Below are 14,500 nucleotides of genomic sequence, written 5' to 3' on the forward strand. Positions count from 1 at the left end.
CACGGAGTGCCGCTCCTTTCTCACCCAGTGTGATATTGTGTTCTCTCTCCAACCCAACACATACTCTAGCGAGAGAGCTCGGGTTGCTTACGTCATTTCACTCCTTACTGGCCGGGCTCGAGAGTGGGGCACAGCTATCTGGGAGGCAAGGGCTGATTGTTCTAACAATTACCAGAACTTTAAAGAGGAGATGATTCGGGTTTTTGACCGTTCAGTTTTTGGTAGGAGGCTTCTAGGGCCCTGGCTTCCCTATGCCAAGGTGATCGATCCATAACGGATTACTCTATAGAGTTTCGCACTCTTGCTGCCTCTAGTGACTGGAACGAGCCGGCGCTGCTCGCTCGTTTTCTGGAGGGACTCCACGCAGTGGTCAAAGATGAGATTCTCTCTCGGGAGGTTCCTTCCAGTGTGGACTCTTTGATTGCTCTCGCCATCCGCATAGAACGACGGGTAGATCTTCGTCACCAAGCTCGTGGAAGAGAGCTTGCGTCAACGGTGTTTCCCTGCTCCGCATCGCAACCATCTCCCTCCTCTGGCTCAGAGACTGAGCCCATGCAGCTGGGAGGTATTCGCATCTCGACCAAGGAGAGGGAACGGAGGATCACCAACCGCCTGTGCCTCTATTGCGGATTTGATGGACATTTTGTCAATTCATGTCCAGTAAAGGCCAGAGCTCATCAGTAAGCGGAGGGCTACTGGTGAGCGCTACTACTCAGGTCTCTTTATCTAGATCCTGTACTACTATGTCGGTCCATCTACGCTGGACCGGTTCGGGTGCTACATGCAGTGCCTTGATTGACTCTGGGGCTGAGGGTTGTTTCATGGACGAAGCATGGGCTCGGAAACATGACATTCCTTTCAGACAGTTAGACAAGCCTACGCCCATGTTTGCCTTAGATGGTAGTCATCTTCCCAGTATCAGATTTGAGACACTACCTTTAACTCTCACAGTATCTGGTAACCACAGTGAGACTATTTCTTTTTTGATTTTTCGTTCACCTTTTACACCTGTTGTTTTGGGTCATCCCTGGCTAGTATGTCATAATCCTTCTATTAATTGGTCTAGTAATTCTATCCTATCCTGGAACGTTTCTTGTCATGTGAAGTGTTTAATGTCTGCCATCCCTCCCATTTCTTCTGTCCCCACTTCTCAGGAGGAACCTGGCGATTTGACAGGAGTGCCGGAGGAATATCATGATCTGCGCACGGTCTTCAGTCGGTCCCGAGCCAACTCCCTTCCTCCTCACCGGTCGTATGATTGTAGTATTGATCTCCTTCCGGGGACCACTCCTCCTCGGGGTAGACTATACTCTCTGTCGGCTCCCGAACGTAAGGCTCTCGAGGATTATTTATCTGTGTCTCTTGACGCCGGTACCATAGTGCCTTCTTCCTCTCCGGCCGGGGCGGGGTTCTTTTTTGTTAAGAAGAAGGACGGTACTCTGCGCCCCTGCGTGGATTATCGAGGGCTGAATGACATAACGGTTAAGAATCGTTATCCGCTTCCCCTTATGTCATCAGCCTTCGAGATTCTGCAGGGAGCCAGGTGCTTTACTAAGTTGGACCTTCGTAACGCTTACCATCTCGTGCGCATCAGAGAGGGGGACGAGTGGAAAACGGCGTTTAACACTCCGTTAGGGCATTTTGAGTACCGGGTTCTGCCGTTTGGTCTCGCCAATGCGCCAGCTGTTTTTCAGGCATTAGTTAATGATGTTCTGAGAGACATGCTGAACATCTTTGTTTTTGTCTATCTTGACGATATCCTGATTTTTTCACCGTCACTCGAGATTCATGTTCAGCACGTTCGACGTGTTCTACAGCGCCTTTAGAGAATTGTCTCTACGTAAAGGCTGAGAAGTGCTCTTTTCATGTCTCCTCCGTTACTTTTCTCGGTTCCGTTATTTCCGCTGAAGGCATTCAGATGGATTCCGCTAAGGTCCAAGCTGTCAGTGATTGGCCCGTTCCAAGGTCACATGTCGAGTTGCAGCGCTTTTTAGGTTTCGCTAATTTCTATCGGCGTTTCATTCGTAATTTCGGTCAAGTTGCTGCCCCTCTCACAGCTCTTACTTCTGTCAAGACGTGTTTTAAGTGGTCCGGTTCCGCCCAGGGAGCTTTTGATCTTCTAAAAGAACGTTTTACGTCCGCTCCTATCCTCGTTACTCCTGACGTCACTAGACAATTCATTGTCGAGGTTGACGCTTCAGAGGTAGGCGTGGGAGCCATTCTATCCCAGCGCTTCCAGTCTGACGATAAGGTTAATCCTTGCGCTTATTTTTCTCATCGCCTGTCGCCATCTGAGCGCAACTATGATGTGGGTAACCGTGAACTGCTCGCCATCCGCTTAGCCCTAGGCGAATGGCGACAGTGGTTGGAGGGGCGACCGTTCCTTTTGTCGTTTGGACAGACCATAAGAACCTTGAGTACATCCGTTCTGCCAAACGACTTAATGCCCGTCAAGCTCGTTGGGCGTTGTTTTTCGCTCGTTTCGAGTTTGTGATTTCTTACCGTCCGGGTAGCAAAAACACCAAGCCTGATGCCTTATCCCGTCTGTTTAGTTCTTCTGTGGCTTCTACTGATCCCGAGGGGATTCTTCCTTATGGGCGTGTTGTCGGGTTGACAGTCTGGGGAATTGAAAGACAGGTTAAGCAAGCACTCACGCACACTGCGTCGCCGCGCGCTTGTCCTAGTAACCTCCTTTTCGTTCCTGTTTCCACTCGTCTGGCTGTTCTTCAGTGGGCTCACTCTGCCAAGTTAGCTGGTCATCCCGGTGTTCGAGGCACTCTTGCGTCTATTCGCCAGCGCTTTTGGTGGCCGACTCAGGAGCGTGACACGCGCCGTTTCGTGGCTGCTTGTTCGGACTGCGCGCAGACTAAGTCGGGTAACTCTCCTCCTGCCGGTCGTCTCAGACCGCTCCCCATTCCTTCTCGACCATGGTCTCACATCGCCCTAGACTTCATTACCGGTCTGCCTTTGTCTGCGGGGAAGACTGTGATTCTTACGGTTGTCGATAGGTTCTCTAAGGCGGCACATTTCATTCCCCTCGCTAAACTTCCTTCCGCTAAGGAGACGGCACAAATCATTATCGAGAATGTGTTCAGAATTCATGGCCTCCCGTTAGACGCCGTTTCAGACAGAGGCCCGCAATTCACGTCACAGTTTTGGAGGGAGTTCTGTCGTTTGATTGGTGCGTCCGTCAGTCTCTCTTCCGGGTTTCATCCCCAGTCTAACGGTCAAGCAGAGAGGGCCAATCAGACGATTGGTCGCATACTACGCAGCCTTTCTTTCAGAAACCCTGCGTCTTGGGCAGAACAGCTCCCTGGGCAGAATACGCTCACAACTCGCTTCCTTCGTCTGCTACCGGGTTATCTCCGTTTCAGAGTAGTCTGGGTTACCAGCCTCCTCTGTTCTCATCCGAGCTTGCCGAGTCCAGCGTTCCCTCCGCTCAAGCGTTTGTCCAACGTTGTGAGCGCACCTGGAGGAGGGTGAGGTCTGCACTTTGCCGTTACAGGGCACAGACTGTGAGAGCCGCCAATAAACGCAGGATTAAGAGTCCAAGGTATTGTTGCGGCCAGAGAGTGTGGCTTTCCACTCGCAACCTTCCTCTTATGACAGCTTCTCGTAAGTTGACTCCGCGGTTCATTGGTCCGTTCCGTGTCTCCCAGGTCGTCAATCCTGTCGCTGTGCGACTGCTTCTTCCGCGACATCTTCGTCGCGTCCATCCTGTCTTCCATGTCTCCTGTGTCAAGCCCTTTCTTCGCACCCCGTTCGTCTTCCCTCCCCCTCCCGTCCTTGTCGAGAGCGCACCTATTTACAAGGTACGTAAGATCATGGACATGCGTTCTCGGGACGGGGTCACCAATACTTAGTGGATTGGGAGGGTTACGGTCCTGAGGAGAGGAGTTGGGTTCCGTCTCGGGACGTGCTGGACCGTTCACTTATTGATGATTTCCTCCGTTGCCGCCAGGATTCCTCTCGAGTGCGCCAGGAGGCGCTCGGTGAGTGGGGGGTACTGTCATGTTTTGTCTTAGATTGTCTTGTCATTATGCTTTCCCTTCTGTTCGTTTCCCCTGCTGGTCTTATTAGGTTCGTTCCCTTTTTCTATCCCTCTCTCTCCCCTCCCTCTCTCTCCTCTCTCTATCGTTCCGTTCCTGCTCCCAGCTGTTCCTATTCCCCTAATCATCATTTAGTCTTCCCACACCTGTTCCTTATCTTTTCCCTGATTAGAGTCCCTATTTCTTCCCTTGTTTTCCGTTCCTGTCCTGTCGGATCCTTGTCTATTGTTCACCGTGCTGTGTCTATGTATTGCCCTGTCGTGTCGTGTTTCCCTCAGATGCTGCGTGGTGAGCAGGTGTCTGAGTCTGCTACGTTCAAGTGCCTTCCCGAGGCAACCTGCAGTTCTTGATCAAGTCTCCAGTCTGTTCTCGTCATTACGAGTAGTATTATGCCTTTTGTTTGTAAAGTAACTTTACTGGATTAAATACTCTGTTTTCGCCAAGTCGCTTTTGGGTCCTCATTCACCTGCATAACAAAGTGTATATAAACTTCCGACTTCAACTATACTTTTTCTTGTCGCTGTATGACCTAAGGCTGATAAATTAATAAAAGGCTAATTCATTTATCTAAAGAATGACTGTGTGGGTGAATAGAGAGAGTTGGAGCAAATAGTGTTTTATCTGCAATGAGGGTGTTATGTGACAATATTATAGTTGGTTTGGGTGATACAATTGTACAGCGTTGACATGAGGTTATTTTTTCAAGAGGGTTTAAGTAAAGGACAGCAAAAAAGGACCAGGACAAAAATGTGTATCAGTGTACCTATGCACATTTAGTCTTATCCAGTTGATAAAACCAACTGCTATTTAATCCTACTTTTTAACAGTAAGATTAAGGGACAAATGGCTCTCTTATAAGAATCATGCCATTTCTGTGCCCCAAAGGTTATGACTATACTCTACCACTATTAAGAATGAATATTGAAATTGGACCACAAAAAGACAGCTGATTTCTTTGAATGGTTCTGGTGAGTTGACAAAACGAGCACAGATAGTCCTTTCAGATATCAGCTCAGTAGATGGCAGTATTTGTTCTAATGCCCCATTCCAGCGCAGTATAAGGCAACACCATCAACCACCAACTGAGTGACCAAATATGAACCGTAGTAAAGCAAAAGTGCATTCAATCATGCTGAGTGACAAATTGTATTTTTTAGATGAATGCATTTTCTGTGCGCTAAAGGTTACCGCTACACATAATGACCATCTACTTATTACCCCTTATTTCCAATATCCTCTCATTTAATCTGCATTGTTTGGCTGGATTTCAGGCAAACAGATTTCCGCAAGGAAGCATATAGCCTAATGCATTTATCTCTCAATTTAATATATATAATGGTGCTGAGGCTGTGCACTTTCCAGTATGTTTTTATGCATGGGGAGAACACTATAACACCCAACTTACCATAAAAGACAATCCAAACGGCATGCTACTTGACAGGACCAGAATCTTATGTGGATTTCAGGGCAGAGTAGGAAAGCCAGACAAGGGCACAGCACACATCCACGCCAGTGGAGAGAAACACGCCCTGATTCTGCTCTGTGATTTAAATGTATGACTCGGCTCTGGCCAGACGATAGACTGCTTGACTGCATGAAAGGGAGAGCATGTAGGCAGGGTGGCTGACAGGTACTGAGGGGAGAGAAGTGTTAACGCGGGGGAAATGAGGTCACATCCTGGTGAATCGATGGTTCCTCATTTAAACCCTCAGTGTTGTCAGTTTTGATGTTGTGGAGGAAATTCAGTGCAACATTGGCCTCAAAGTAACAACAAATAAAGAAACAAATCATCCAACAGCAAAATGATGGGGCCTATAATAGCCTTTCATTCTCTATACACTCTTAGAAAAATTGTGCTGTCTAGAACCTAAAATGGTTCTTTGGATGTCCCCATAGAGAACCCTTTTGAAGAACCCTTTTTCCCAATTAGAAACCTTTTGATTCCAGGTAAAACCTTTCTGGGTTCCATGTAGAACTCTTTCCACAGAGGGTTCGGTAACACTTCACTTGAAGGGGTCTTTATTATAGTGTAAATGCACTGTAACTGTCACGATTGTCATGGGAAGAAGTGGACCAAAGCGCAGCGTGGTAAGTGTTCATTCTATTTATTTTATAGTGAACACCAACAACAACAAAACAAATACGAACGTGAAGCTCTACAGGGCAAAATAACAACTAATGCAAAAATAAGATCCCACAAATGAAAGAAGGAAAAAGGAGTAGTTAATTGTAATGACCAAGGGGTAACAATGAATACTTGTTACCATGCTTGTTACAAATGGGCAAGTTTTCACTAAATTCACCAATTTAGCATTTTGTTTCTACTCAACTGCATCCAATCCAGTAATAACTATAACAAGGTTCTAATCTCTTGTGGACAGATGCACTGCGTGTCCTGAGATGACTTAGGCTCTAATTACCTGCCTGTGAATGCACATGTCAGAAACTTCCACTCAATGTTGTTGGTAGCACTTTCCCCCCAAAACAGATCAGATAAAGGACGATCTCACAGATTAGTGTCATCCTCAAGTGGAAGGATAAACACACAAGTACACCACAGAGTACATGTAAAATCTGCATAAGTACAATGTAATTACGAGGTGTTACACAGGATTTTTTTATTTTTTATCTATGAGATGTAGAACAGTTAAAGGATTTTTATTTTCACAGCTGCGTTGTACAATGCAATGTACTGCAGCATTTAACCAAGGCTTCATTATACTACAACCATTAATTGCATATTACAGTCTTACAAACAAACACCTCGGAAAAACATTTATATTTACCTATTTGTTTTAAAGAACAATGTGGCACACTTGCTGACAATGAGTCTGACGTAAAGTGACAACAATGTGGTGGATATCTAAAACAGAACAATACTTCCACTTCCTGATTTATAACACTTGTATAAACAAGTTGGCAGTCACTAATGCTTAATATATGCCATTTAGCAGACGCTTTTATCCAAAGCGACTTACAGTCATGTGTGCATACATTCTACGTATGGGTGGTCCCGGGGATCGAACCCACTACCCTGGCGTTACAAGCGCCATGCTCTACCAACTGAGCTACAGATATGCCACAATGCTTAGAACAATTAACCTATTGTACTTATTGACTACATGATATCACAGTACTAAACATTACAATGAAACAAATTAAAATAGCAGCTACTATTTTGCTTATTCAAGATTTCTGATATATATCAGAAATCTTCAATATGCAAAATAGTAGCTGCTATTTGTGCCCTATGCCCAGTCTCAATATTGGGCAACATCAGTACCTTGTAAGGGAGTGATTAATGTGGCTCTACTCTCCCTCACCTTCCTGTACACATAGCAGGGATTCATTACTTGTGCTCTATGTTCTTATAAGAGAGCTTATTTTATATCTATTCATTTTATTGATTCCTCCTGGATGCAGCACTACTGAGGTGTTTTTCTCTTTCTCTTTCACTCATTCCCTTTCTGTCTCCCTCACTTGCTCTTTTTTGTGCATGTGTGTGTGATACTCAAGTAATAGTTATGTTTGTGCACAATTCCCCCCTCTGAAGGCTAGCTTCCACGACTTCATCTATGTCCTATACCAAGCAGGATATTGCTTGAGGGAAGCAGCGCTCCATAATTTGCTTGATTCACACTGATAATTTTTTAAGAAACCACATACCCTGTATGGGTAGACTTTCAGGTCTTCTGTGTCAAATCTAAACCAAGAGACCTGGAGTTGAGAACAAGAGGATTTGACAGGAGCAAGCACTGAAGCACATTGGCCAATGACAAATCAGCTGACCCAGCTCTACAGTGGGCTCAGCTCACAGGAAGTGTAACAGATTATGGGGAAGTCAAAGTTAAGGATCCACCACACTCAGTGGTAATCTATTTTTATTTAACCTTTATTTAACTAGGCAAGTCAGTTAAGAACAAATTCTTATTTACAATGACGGCCTAACAAATGACGGCCTAACAAAAGGCAAAAGACCTCCCGTTGGGATTGGCTGGGATTAAAATAAATAACATAAATATAATACAAAACACACATCACGACAAGAGAGACAACACAACATTACATAAAGAGAGACCTAAAGACAACAACATAGCAAGGCAGCAACACATAACAACACAGCATGGTAGCAACACAACAACATGACAACATGGTAGCAGCACAACACATGGTACAAACATTATTGGGCACAGACAACAGCACAAAGGTAAAGAAGGTAGAGACAACAATACATCATGCAAAGCAGCCACAACTGTCAGGAAGAGTGTCCATGTTTGAGTCTTTGAATTAAGAGATTGAGATAACTATCCAGTTTGAGTGTTTGTTGCAGCTCTTTCCAGTCGCTAGCTGCAGCGAACTGTAAAGACGAGCGATCTAGGGATGTGTGAGCTTTGGGGACCTTTAACAGAATGTGACTGGCAGAATGGTTATTGTGGAAATGAGGGCTGCAGTAGAGAAGGTAAGAAGAGGTTCCAGATAATTATTAGACTGACTGCATAGAGGTCTGGGCCTGTATCCACAAAGTGTCTCAGAGTGGAAAATTGGTCAAAAGTGACGAGAATAGATATAGTTTACTCCTATTCTTAAGGGTAAAAATAAAAGCTATGCATGATGCCTCTTTCACACCAAGTCGACAGATAATGAATAATGGTAAATGCTCTGTTATTCAAATAAAGAAATAAAGTAATCCAACAATGTGTATGCCGCCATCTTGTCTATTTCAAATCGTCTCTCATTGATTGAGAGGTGGATCCACCCCAAAGTGCCGCATGTCATGATGACACTCACCTGTCTTGATTCATGAGAGAAGATTTGAAGAAGATAAGATGGTGGCGTACACATTATCGGATTACTTCATGGAGCAACAACATTTATTTATTGTTATAACGGAGAATAATGGAGCATTTTCAATCTGCAACTGGACACAGACATTTTCAAAGATATACTTTTGGCCGGATCGAGAGCGGAGATAATATCACCAAGTTAACGTTGGTCGAAAATTCTCTGTGCTACACCAAACAGTACACTGTTTGACTTTTCTGTCATTTCAATAGTAAAACACTGTAGGATGTACAGTATAATACCATAAATGTGTTTTACAGCATTCATGCTCTAGATTGCACTGCATTTTGGAGATAAAATGCTGAAAAATACTGTTGTTAACTGTAATTCGGGAAGCCTGTAAAATGTTTTCTAACTTACTGTATTTCTTTACAGTAATAGCTTATTCCTACTTAGATTCAAATGATCCATTTCAGGCGGCAACCTCATGCTGTCGGGTGAGACGTAGCTCAGACTATTTTTAGCAAATATCTTCTTGAAGTGACTGTGAAGTGGAAGAATATCTTTAGCAGCTGCTGGGTAGGTACCTTGCCTTGTTTATAAGTACAGTGCATTCGGAAAGTACTCAGACCCCTTTTTCCTCATTTTGTTACGTTACAGTCTTAATCTAAAAATGGATTACAAAACATATCCCTCATCAATCTACACACAATACCCCATAATGACAAAGCTAAAACTGAAATATCACGTTTACATAAGTATTCAAACTCTTTACTCAGTACTTTGAAGCACTTTTGGCAGCGATTACAGCCATGAGTCTTGGGTATGACGCTACAAGCTTGTCACGTCTCTATTTGGGGAGTTTCTTCCATTCTTCTCTGCAGATCCTCTCAAGCTCTCTCAGGTTGGATGGGCAGCATCTCTGCACAGCTATTTTCAGGTCTCTCCAGAGATGTTAGATCAGGCTCAAGTCCGAGCTCTGGCAAGGCCACTCAAGGACATTCAGAGACTTGTATTGAAGCCACTCCTGCGTTGTCTTGGCTGTGTGCTTAGAGTCGTTTTCCTGTTGGAAGGTCAACCTTACATTTACATTTAAGTCATTTAGCAGACGCTCTTATCCAGAGCGACTTACAAATTGGTGCATTCACCTTATGACATCCAGTGGAACAGTCACTTTACAATAGTGCATCTAAATCTTAAAGGGGGGTGAGAAGGATTACTTATCCTATCCTAGGTATTCCTTAAAGAGGTGGGGTTTCAGGTGTCTCCGGGAGGTGGTGATTGACTCCGCTGTCCTGGCGTCGTGAGGGAGTTTGTTCCACCATTGGGGGGCCAGAGCAGCGAACAGTTTTGACTGGGCTGAGCGGGAACTGTACTTCCTCAGTGGTAGGGAGGCGAGCAGGCCAGAGGTGGATGAACGCAGTGCCCTTGTTTGGGTGTAGGGCCTGATCAGAGCCTGGAGGTACTGAGGTGCCGTTCCCCTCACAGCTCCGTAGGCAAGCACCATGGTCTTGTAGCGGATGCGAGCTTCAACTGGAAGCCAGTGGAGAGAGCGGAGGAGCGGGGTGACGTGAGAGAACTTGGGAATGTTGAACACCAGACGGGCTGCGGCGTTCTGGATGAGTTGTAGGGGTTTAATGGCACAGGCAGGGAGCCCAGCCAACAGCGAGTTGCAGTAATCCAGACGGGAGATGACAAGTGCCTGGATTAGGACCAGCGCCGCTTCCTGTGTGAGACAGGGTCGTACTCTGCGGATGTTGTAGAGCATGAACCTACAGGAACGGGCCACCGCCTTGATGTTAGTTGAGAACGACAGGGTGTTGTCCAGGATCACGCCAAGGTTCTTAGCGCTCTGGGAGGAGGACACAATGGAGTTGTCAACCGTGATGGCGAGATCATGGAACGGGCAGTCCTTTCCCGGGAGGAAGAGCAGCTCCGTCTCACCCCAGTCTGAGGTCCTGAGTGCTCTGGAGCAGGTTTTAATCAAGAATCTCTCTGTACTTTGCTCCGTTCATCTATCCCTCGATCCTGACTAGTCTCCCAGTCCCTGCCTCTGAAGAACATCCCCACAGCATGATGCCGCCACCCCCATGCTTCACAGTAGGGATGGTGCCAGGTTTCCTCCATACGTGCAGGCCAAAGAGTTCAATGTTGGATTCATCAGACCAGAGAATCTTGTTTCTCATGGTCTGAGAGTCTTCATATGCCTTTTGGCAATCTCCAAGCGGGCTGTCATGTGCCTTCTACAGAGGAATGGCTTCTGTCGGGCCACTCTACCATAAAGGCCTGATTGGTGGAGTGCTGCAGAGATGGTTGTCCTTATGGAAGGTTCTCCCATCTCCACAGAGGAACTCTGGAGCCCTCTCAGAGTGACCACCAGGTTCTTGGTCACCTCCCTGACCAAGGGCTTTCTCCCCCGATTTCTCAGCGGCCAGCTCTAGGAAGAGTCTTGGTGGTTCCAAACTTCTTCCATTTGAGAATGATGGTGGCCACTGTGTTCTTGGGAACCTTCCCCAGAAGGTGTGCCTAGACACAAACCTGTCTCAGAGCTCTACAGACAATTGCTTCGACCTCACGGCTTGGTTTTTGCACTGTTATGCACTGTTAACTGTGGGACCTTATATGCAGGTGTGTGCCTTTCCACTTTCCAATCAATTGAATTTACCGCAGGTGGACTCCAATCAAGTTGTAGAAACATCTCAAGGATCATCAAGGGTCTGAATAAGGTATTTTTTAATACATTTTCAAACATTTCTCAACCAGTTTTCACTTTGTCATTGTGGGTTATTGTGCATAGATTGATGATTTTTTAAGTTTAATCCATGTGAGAATGAGGTTGTAACATAACAATGTTGAAAATGTCATGGGGTCTGAATACTTTCCAAATGCACTGTATGCTTAAATCATTAGTCATTTTTGTGCACTGTAGAAAACAACACATACTTCATTTTACCCACATTCAATACTAATTTAAAATCAATAAATGTTTTCTGTAAAACAATGAAAGCAGACTGTAGTTCAGATATAGCCTGGCCAACAGTGGGGACAATAGCATACAGGTGCAGTTATTATTATTTATTTTACAGACAAACCAGTATTGTTAATGTAAACAGTACTGGACCCAAAATCAATACATGCGGGAACCCTTTCGTAATTTTAAGGAAACCTGATACCATCTGAAAATACAGTGTCATGTCTGTCAGGTCGTTTGTAAACCAATTACACGCAGCCTGGTCCAGGCCAATTACAGACAACCTTTGAATTAGTAATGCATGATCAATAGTGTCAAAGTCCTTTGACAGGTCATTGAAAAGGGCAGCACAATGTTGTCTTTTGTCCATACATTTAAGTACATAATTTATAACCAGTGATGCAGCAGAGATTGTCTTTAGACCTGGTCATAGCACTGACTGATGAACATTCAGAATACATTTCATAGTCCAGAGAGTTGAGAGTTGATCGATTGCTAGGTTTACATCCAATTATAAACTTCTAAAATCTGCTTAAAAAATATGTGCATTTTCCCACCAGAGATGTGTTTCCATCAAACTGACTTATTGCTGACAAAAAGCTGTGCGTGATGTAGTGCACACAACTTTTGCCGTTAAATTACCCCAAAATACAAGCAGGAAGGCTACCTACATGATGAGATTATTCTGGATAAGAGTGAGATAATTTTTTATTTGCCAACTGGCAGCCAAGGATTGATCATCATATCACCAGAATAAGAACCTTGAAATGTATTGTAAAGGAGCATCATGCTCATCACCGTGCACTTTCACCACCCTGTGAAGTTCCTCGTCATTTATTGAATCTGTTGCCTAATAAACGGCGTGCTTTCCCGAGTCATAGTGGGAGGACCACACAACATTCACTACATGGCCCAAAGTATGTGGACACACCTTCAAATGAGTGGATTTGTCTATTTCAGCAACACCCGTTTGCTGACAGGTTTATAAAATCGCGCACACAGCCATGTAATGGGCAATAGTTATTTAGGTCACAAGGGCATAACAAACTGTTCCTGAGACACCAAGACTACCCCATGTCTATTCTAAATAATACAACGTTCCCATAGCGGAGTCAAATAATGGAACACCCAATACTATCCATGGTAAGGATTGTAATAAAAAAGGAAAAACATTAAAAACACAACAATTGATAAAGAAATCAAATACAAATACACTATTCCATTCAAGATAGGGAATGTCGTAAAATAATCTGTATCCGGCTTTCTATTTATAGTATCTATAAATAGATAAAAGGCAGCATTAGAAGAAAGCACAATTATTGAAATAATACATCTTCAAATATAAGTTACTGCAACACAAAAGTACTCAAAAGCCTGAAATTAGGTAGGAATCAACATGGTAGGGATAAAAACACAGCAAGCAGAGGACATAAAAGGTACAGTGTGAGACCATTTTTGGGGTGAGGAAAGACAATGCATATTGACATGAAATACAGTATGGCAAGCCCTTGACTTGTTTGGCATGTTTCGCAGACTATTTCCTCAAGAACAAGCAGTTCAAGACTAACCAGGAAGTTGAACCTGAATCTCCCACCCCACTTTTCCCCGGGAGAGACCGCATGATGACTTTTCTCTATGAGAAAACCAAGCCATTATTGTGTCTGTGTGCACTGTTTCATTATTTATAGCTTGTCCTTCATTAGGAAATCTAATCTGCAGGGTACATGAGCAGGCTTCCATGTACTCCGAGGTGAAAGTGACTTTGCTGAAGTGCGTCAAAGTGGGTCAGATAGGCTGTTCAATGCGGGGGCAGTGCTGCTGTACTGAAATATTTACATACTTGGCAAGCACACAGCTTCTGCCCCAGGTTTAGGTCAATGATTTACATGCATTGGAGAGACTGTTCCCATGAAACATCTGTTAACAACATAGTGTAGAGGGAAAGAGATGTGAAAGTTTTCATTAGAGAAAAAGAACATTGTATTAATATTACACAATTAGGTAATATTCTCAGGCAGGCATTACATCAATTGCAGAAATGGCTTTGACATATGTGTGGTCGACTCTATTACTTAATAAAAGTGTCAACAGGGAAATCTTCTGAAAGATATCTGGGATTTTAGTTTTTATTCTGTTCCCATGCTCTGCAGACCTTCATTACTCTGGAGAGCAGTAGCTCTTTTTATCTCAATAGAAATACTGCATAATCTGTATTCAACTTTCTATTTATAGTATCTATAAACAGATAAAAGACAGCATTAGAAAGCACAATTATTGAAATAATACATCTTCAAATATGAGTTACTGCAACACAAAAGTACTCAAAAGCATGAAATTAGGTAGGAATCAACATGGTAGGGATAAAACACAGCAAGCAGAGGACATAAAAGGTACAGTATGGTATGTGGCTATGTGCGGGTATATATGTGGGGGGAATGTAGTTGTGATGGGGTGGGTGTATTTGTGATTGTAAAAGTGTGGTGAGTGAGGTGAGTGAAAAAGAAAAATGGTTGCAAATGCCAGAGCCCATGTGTGTCTCTGAGCAGAAGTTGTGACAGAGAGAGTTTTCAATTTTGTGCAGATATGGGATATACTTTTAAAAATAAATTACAAATATACTTTATTTATTTATCGTCCTATCATGACTTGTTTGAAGGGCCATACAGCAGCTAGTTTGTCTGCTTGCTGATGAAGTTGT

This window comes from Oncorhynchus gorbuscha, linkage group LG04 (assembly GCF_021184085.1).
Source record: "Oncorhynchus gorbuscha isolate QuinsamMale2020 ecotype Even-year linkage group LG04, OgorEven_v1.0, whole genome shotgun sequence".
Classification (NCBI taxonomy): Eukaryota; Metazoa; Chordata; class Actinopteri; order Salmoniformes; family Salmonidae; genus Oncorhynchus; species Oncorhynchus gorbuscha.